We start from the raw sequence: 8,056 nt of genomic DNA, 5'->3' as shown, positions 1-8,056 counted from the left end.
TGGAAGTGACAACAAGGAACTTAATCACAGTGGAAAAACAGGCTACATGTTGCCACCTTCTCTAGTCTAATCGACATGCTATCTCAAATCAGGTTCAATGGAAGCAAATAAAGCCAATTACAAGATGCAAAATGGTTTGAAATAAAGCATAAAATAATGTAAACAACTATTTTATCTATAAAATCTGAAATTTTATGTGGCCTGGATATGATCAAAGAGTTTTGCAATTATTGAAATAATAACACGTTAAAGAGAAATATTAGTTCAGAGGTATTAAACTCAGTATGAGAAAGGCACTATATGATTTACTAACACATTCCCCGATGTGAGACACGGTGGCAGATTTTAACTATACAGTGATTATAATGTAAAACGAAAAAATCACCTCTGGGAGTTCAAGAGGAAATGAGTATATGTTTTTTGTTTTTTGTTTTTTTTTTTGTATTTTATTTGGCAGTTGTTAGTTCAATTAATACCCTTTGCATATTTAGACATATACGTGAATCTCCATTTTTCCTCTTCTTCTGGGCCCTTCAACTATTAAGTGGGCCAAGGTATCCAATAAATAAACAAATATGCAATTTTATGTAATAGCTATATATACTATATGCGTATGGGTCAGAGGGGTGGGTGGGGAGATCCATTTCAACTGCTTGACCAAATCAATGCCTTTTGTTACACAGTGCGTCTCAGTGGAGTCTTAGTAAGACAGAATCTATAAGAATCTGTCAGTCAAGGCAGATTATGCTGTATACAAGAGAATATTTAAATCACTTAAAGAAAACTCAGCACAAGCAGCTCTTCTTTTGGGAGGGCAATCGAATACTGCTTCTGCAGGAATCACGAATGTCCGGTGTTCTGCTGTCACTTGCGTTAGACAGACTGACCAAAGAATTGAGTAAACGTACGTCCCAGCACCTCTCTGCTCTCTGAACAGCAATCAGAAATCTGAATCAACGCGATAAAACATTCTGTTGTTTGTAAATAAGTGTTCTACTTAGACATGCACAGATGCCATTCTTTGTAATACATATACTTTCCAGAATTTATTCAAGCTACGATACGAATGTGATATGCATATCTTGCATTAATATTCTTAGTCAATCCTTTTTCCTGCTTTAATAATAAGAACGTTTAAAACCATATTTCACAAACCCATTTGGAGCTGTGGTCATGCTGATATCATTCATTTAAAAATGTCCATGAAGATACATTGGAAGCCAAGTTAAAGTTTAGCATGAAAAACTGTAAGGTTTGTATTCAAATTTTATTATATTTACCTACCTCTATTACTTACTATTTTATAAAGCATTTTCTTTATATTATTATCTTGCTCATTACATTAATAATAATGCATCATAATAATTTGTTCAGTATATTTTTTTCATACCAATAGTGTGATAAAAAGCGTGACAGACATATTACATTCTTCCAGATCAAAATACATAATAAAAATATTCTGGGTGATTGAAAGGGCAGTTCAAATTGTACAAAAGACAAAAAAAAAATGAGAGAGAAGAAAATTGTGGAAATGAAAGGCATATATATGAAACAGGTCAATAATAAAAATGTTAATAAGTTTAAATCTTCTGGGAAAATACAGGAATATTCAGAAAAGTGTGCTCTTTATAAGGTCCTCTAATATCTTTCAAACTCCAAATACCAGTCGTTTCTACCACTTTTAGTACCTGCCAGTAAAATTAGATTTATTTTTAAAGCGCTTTGATGGGCCGAAAATATACTTTATCCTGAATGCTGACTTGATTGCTATTTTCTGAGTATTCTCATTTTGCAACACATAATATTATGCAAAATTTCGGTGACTCCACCCATAATACCAAAATAAGTTATACTAATAAACTGTCAGGACTACAGATAGTAAATGACAGTACTTTCAGAGTGCTGACAGAAAGCTAGCTCTAAAAGCAGATATTTGGATGTAAGTAAATAAGGCATATTTCTTGGTCCATATTATAAAACTAGAATATATGCTTCTCTGTGGATCATATGATAAAAAAAAATGTTAAGTAAAATGGCCATGAGACTATAATAAATGGAATTAGGATGAATAAATTAACAGATTTCCATAATACGAGCCTTCCAAGCAATTCCAGCAACCTGCATATCTGTCAACATCACAGATTAAGTGGTTCTTATTAATGACTCGGTATTAGAAAATACCTTAATTGCTGGAGAGTATTGGTTATCTTTAACTGGTTAGCTCTACACAGAGAACTTAGAGCTTAGCAGTCACTTTTAGATTCAGATAAAGAAACTATGCCCCAGAGAATTTAATTATAGAGCAGCTTGGATGACTGAGGATGATAATGTCCTTGGAAAAAGTCACCACATTAAATATAATAGTTTTCCCATTCATTTTAATTTATCGGAAAGGTTTATAAACTTTTGTTTTCCTTAATTTATATTATAGGCACACTAGTTATATTATTATTATTTTTTTGGTTATGATAATAAATAAATAGTAAGTGATATAAAATTATAAAGAATATATTTGTTTTATTATATTTATTTAAGTGATTTTATACTTATACTCTAACCATTTTTAGAATTATGCATTGTGGATAGTGACTATTAAACTTATGGTCATTATTAGAAGTTTTCTCATAGGTTCATCACGGTCACAAAATTTAATTTACATTTCCTGAGATTTTTGCATTTACGATACTTTTTTAAAGTGTAGTTCCCAAATTTGTCAAGTTTGATGTCAGATCACTGATTTTGCCTTTGAAGTGGAGGTTTTCCTGGTACAATTTATCTTTAAAGGACCATAAAACTGTAAAAATGACCTAGGCTCCTGATTGCAGATTTGGCGAAGATGGATAATATAAATAGAAAGTTAAAAATAGGCTGAGGAGGTTTCCAGGTGCAGCTTCTACATGCACAACAAGAAAAACTGGATGAACTGAAAATCAAGACTTTTACTGGACTCATCAGAAAAGTGAGGTTTCAGGGCACACTGTCATTCCGGAAGTTGGAGGGACAGGCACGTCGAGAGCCAAGACCCATGTGCCCGGAGCGCAAGCTGCTGGCACCATAAGCGGGTAGGAACACTTAAGTGGCGATTTTGATGAATTGTGAGAGGCTGAGCATGGACCAGCCTGACAACGAGAAACTCCGTAGGTCCACAGTTTTAGGGGGCTCTCATACTTCCACAGACTTTTCCTCCGGGAAACCCGCCAGGTTCTCACTTGAAGACCTGAGCATGGGTGGGCCCTGAGGGTTTTTTGGAGGTTAGAGAGTGGGCAGGAGGATCCACTGTGAAACGGGCCCAGAGCCTTCTCCATAACAAAGCCTGCTCTGGGAGAAAGGACTTTGCCAGAGCCTTATCCCAGCTTGGGGAAGAGGATTCCTCCCCACTCTTGGGGAAGAGGATTCCTCCCCAATCCTCCCCTCCAACCCCCTCCCCCACCCCATCACTCCATTTCCCTCCAATCTAGATTTTCAGTTTCAACAAAGGGGCAAAAAAAAATGGTCAACAGGGGTCTTTGTGTCTAGAAAATAGATTGGAAAGGAGGGAAGGGAGTTGGCAACAGGAAGAGGTGGATGGGAGCTATGTACTGGAGAAGCACTTGTGAGTTCTGGTCCCGAGGCGCAGGCTCACGAACAGACTGAGGCTGAATGGGAAGATTATGAACACTTCCCCTCCCCCACACCTTACCTCCACACTGATAGCTCTCTGGTGAAATAACACTGGATTACAGCTGAAAGAGACGGACTCTCGAAAATGGATTACAAGAAGGACCAAAGTCAAGAGAAGAGACACAAAGACAGTAAAAAAATTGGAAGCCTCTGTTAACTATAGCTACAACAAATGTTAAACACAGCCCAGCTTCTAGCCAGATTAATATAAATCCTCACATCGAAGGTCTATTAACCTCAGTTCCTGTTACTGATCACAATCTGTCTAGCTTTAGAAAAAAAATTACAAGGCACGCAACAGGCAAGAAAATCTACTCTGTGAAGAGACACAGCAATCATTAGAACCAGACTCAGATACTACACATAGATGTGGGATTTATTAAACAGATAATAAAGATGAAACAAAATTTGTGGGATATGGCAAAAGCAGTGCCTAGAAGAAAATTTATAACATCAAATGCATATGTTAGGAAAGAGGAAAGATCTAAAACCAATAATCAAATTGGTTACTGGAAACTAGGATGAGAATAGTAAATAAAAGCTAAACAAGCAGAAGAAAGGAAATAATTTTAAAAATACAGCATGAATCGATGAAATTGAAAAAAAAAAGAATAGAGAAAAATCAATGAAATCTGAAAGCTGGTTTGTTGGAAAGATCAATACAATTGATCAAGCTCTTGTCAGGCTTACGAAGAAAAAAGAGGAAGGGCACAAATTTATCTGCGGTTACCTCATCCTCTCTGTGAGGCTTTCAAAACCCAGCTCGGCTGTCATTGTTACCTTCTCTAGGAAAGTTCTGGACTCAGCCCCTGCCTCCCTAATTTGGATAATGAACTACTACACAGAGAGTAGAGTCTCTGTATTTTGGACTTTATTTCTCTAGCACTACTAGTACATAGCAGGTCCTCAACTGAATGAATGAAAACTACCTACTTTGTGTCACGTGGAAGAATAAAGCCTGTAAAATCTTCCAACCCAGATCCCTTTTGCCTTGGTCAAATTTTTTCCTTATATATCCTGTTTGCATAATGTGTTTGCTTCGTAGCACATGTCATGGTTGCAATTTAGCATCCGTGGTAATGATTATTTGGTGGAAGTATGTCTCCCCTCACTAGTCAATACACACCTGATGGAAGATTGGTCTTTTTCACTCATGAGTGTATTCCAGAGCCTATACAGTGCCTAGCACGTAGCAGGATCTCAACAAATATTTCCGGAATGCATAAATAAAAGAAGGGAGAGATAGAGGAGGAGAGAAAGAGAAGAGAGAAAGAAAGAAAGGGGAAAGAAGGATGGAGAATGGTGTGAGAAGAGGTTGGTAATGCAGGTGGACCAGCATGGAGTATAGTGGGCTAGTTTTTACTTCATCTTGCTGACAATAAAGGGCCAATAAAGAATTTTAAGCAAAGGACATGGTTTAAGAAACAATGAAAAAGGTGAATTATATATATCATGGTGAGGGAGAAGGGTGGGAATTTAAGTCAAACAGCAAATCATAGTCTAGGAAAGAAACAATAGAAACACAAATCAAGGCAGTAGCTGTGTAAAAATTGGGAAAGGCTGTTATTTACTTATTTCAAAAGAGCTTGAAATCAGTACTATCACATGCATTCTCTACCCAATAGAAGGAATAGGTGTCAGGGCCGTGTGGCATTTGGTGACTGAGCAGAACACCAGCATCATAAAGTAAAAAGTCACTGAGAAGCAAATATGCTTTAAGTTCCTAGTAACAAACTACACATATTCAGAATGTAACAATAGTTTGATATTCTGAAAGGTACCATCATGCTGACAACTCTAATACTTCAAGACATCTTTTTAGTAGATTGTACTGAATATTGTAAAAGATAGCTTTTGCAGAGTTAAAAATAAGAGAAAACTTGCTTAACCCAGGAAACAAGTCAATTGACATCAAAGTCCCCAGGGTGCCCCATGGCGGGTATTTTGAGCCCAGATGCTATTCTACAATCTTAGTTATCTTCACCTTTGTGATGTGCTAGGAAATGAGGTCTATTTTGAGTTTCAGAGAAGGAAGTTGTTGCTTTGGGGGACAAATTTTATTTTCTAGACACATAAAGATGAATTTAAATCAGCACTGAACATTGGCATGATTTGGGGAGAAAAAATATTCTATAAGACCATGGCAGTGCAGAGGAAAGCACTTAGTAATTCTATAGCCAAGCTGAGCACTTCCTGTATGTTTAAACAGTTTCGTTGAGCACATTATTTACATTTATTTACATTACATATAGCACTTGCTATTTTGCACATTTTTCTTTTTGCACAAGTAATCTTTGGTATTGTCTTTATAGAAAAGAAAATTAAGTACAATATATAACTTATTAGATTCTCGTTCATAGTACATATTCTTTATTTTGGCCTAGAGTATGTATCATTCATGTTTGAGAGGGTTCGAATATGGAGTTTTTGTGTTTTCTTTTTTTCCCCCCTCAAAATTAACTTAACGATTTGGAGAAAATTTAATAGTATATAAGATGAGATTTATTATGAATGTGTCAAAAGTAAATTTAGTATATGTATTTTTAATTTATTAAATCATTATAACTTTAATTACCTTGTTAATTTCAATCTTGAAAAAGGATGATTTTAAGCGAGTTTTCAGGGTTTTTAACATTTATAATTTACATTCTTTTGCATGACCAAAATCTGTCCTTTGAAACTAGTCAGACTCCATTTTAATTCCCCAAGCAAAACTTGAACTTAGACATGTTGTCTGACAAACTGAGACACGTTATGCTTGGTATTCTGTTGTTTCGTGATCGCTGTAAAATATTCAATATGTGCAAGCCATTGTCATCTTTCTTGCAGACGATCCTTCCTTACTATAATTTAATAGTTGAGTTCTGCAATAATAATTCTATAATAATGTCAGAATAAATCGTAAATTATTTCATTCATCTTCTTGCAATATGATAGTGTTTTTAATGAAAAAAAAATAAAAATAAGACGCTTCCAATCAAATGTGTTAAGAACTATTCTGAATGGTTCTAAATATATCTATAGAGCAATTATTATATCTAGAAAATTATCAATAATAGGAGCCAAGTGAAAGTTAAGGAAATCAAATATATTTCTCTTAGAGAGGCTGAAAGCATCAATTAAAAGATATCCAACACAAAAATCTAGTAATGTTTAATTATGTATAATCATACTATCTTAGTATTTTTTTCATGGTTAATGAAAGAGAATCAGATATTACCAAAAAGAAAAAAGACAGAAAAGAATTAAGGAAAGCAGGCCAACTGTTACTTGAAAGACATGGTTCACATAAAAAGAAAACTAAAATTGTCATAGAGCGTAAGAACGTGAAGTACACAAACATGTGACTTGTGATGTTGAGACAGTAGAGAAGAAATGTGATCTTAGCTGATTCCTTGCTTTCACATTAAGTGTATTTACATGCTAATTATAAAATAAGTGTAATTTAGAATTAACCTATAGAAAAAGCATGAAAACTTCATTAGAGTTTTAGATTACAGTGTAAATGTCAGAATATTCAACAACGTAAAAGTCTATTAAACAAAAGGCATGAAGAGCTAAAAGTTCTGTTGTATATTGTGCAAGTTATAGTAAAAGGAAGGTGTTTTTAACCTCTTTTAACAATGTTGGAGATTTCCTCATCTGGCATGAAAGTGAAAATCATTGTCTTCATTGGACACCAATATATTTGCCATCATATCAGTTATTAAACTTCTCCCTACGCATTTCCAATGCCTCTAGAGATGGACCTCCTTTGTATGGTATGCGCAAGTTACACATACATCCACAGAGAAGCTCCTGAAAGTAGTCTTTATATTGATTTTCTATATTGCCTAAAATGCCTAATATACTTTACACACCTATGCATAACAAACATTTGTTCATATTTGTTTAATTCAATTTTTACTTAAATAGATAACTTACAAAGACTCCAGGTAACAGAGCATCTGTTGTCCAGAACACCTGGACACTTACTTATGCTGACTCTATAGAATGAATTTTCTCTAAAACAAAACTGAATAAGAATGTTCTTTTTTGTCTACGGCAATGCCATCCTGAACAAGCCCAATCTCATCTGACTCCAGAAGCTAAGCGGGGTCAGGCCTGGTTAGTACTTGGATGGGAGACCACCTAGGAAGACCAGGTGCTGTAGGTGTAAAATAATAATAATAATAATAATAATAATAAAAGAATGTTCTTGCTTAAGAACTGAATACCCTACCTTTGGAAAATCAACTTTATTGTAAATGAAGTGAGCTGCCTTTTTTCTTATTCTTCCTGCTGACTAGAGGCAGAAGTTAAAAGATTGTAACTCGAGGATCAATACAGGCCCACTTACAGTTGTATTGACAGTCATGAATCAAACTGTGAAGTTTAAGCGTATTGTGTGAACTGA

At 35.0% G+C, this 8,056-nt stretch overlaps 1 pseudogene; it reads left to right on the top strand.

Annotated features, from left to right (window-relative positions):
• The first annotated feature begins 7,697 nt into the window (after positions 1–7,697).
• On the top strand, positions 7,698–7,816 carry LOC118612335 (annotated as a pseudogene).
• The last annotated feature ends 240 nt before the right edge of the window (positions 7,817–8,056 follow it).

Source organism: Rousettus aegyptiacus, unplaced genomic scaffold (assembly GCF_014176215.1).
Source record: "Rousettus aegyptiacus isolate mRouAeg1 unplaced genomic scaffold, mRouAeg1.p scaffold_m13_p_15, whole genome shotgun sequence".
NCBI classification, from domain to species: domain Eukaryota; kingdom Metazoa; phylum Chordata; class Mammalia; order Chiroptera; family Pteropodidae; genus Rousettus; species Rousettus aegyptiacus.
Note: the sequence above shows the minus strand (reverse complement) of the source record. Positions and strands in the feature narration are given on the sequence as shown.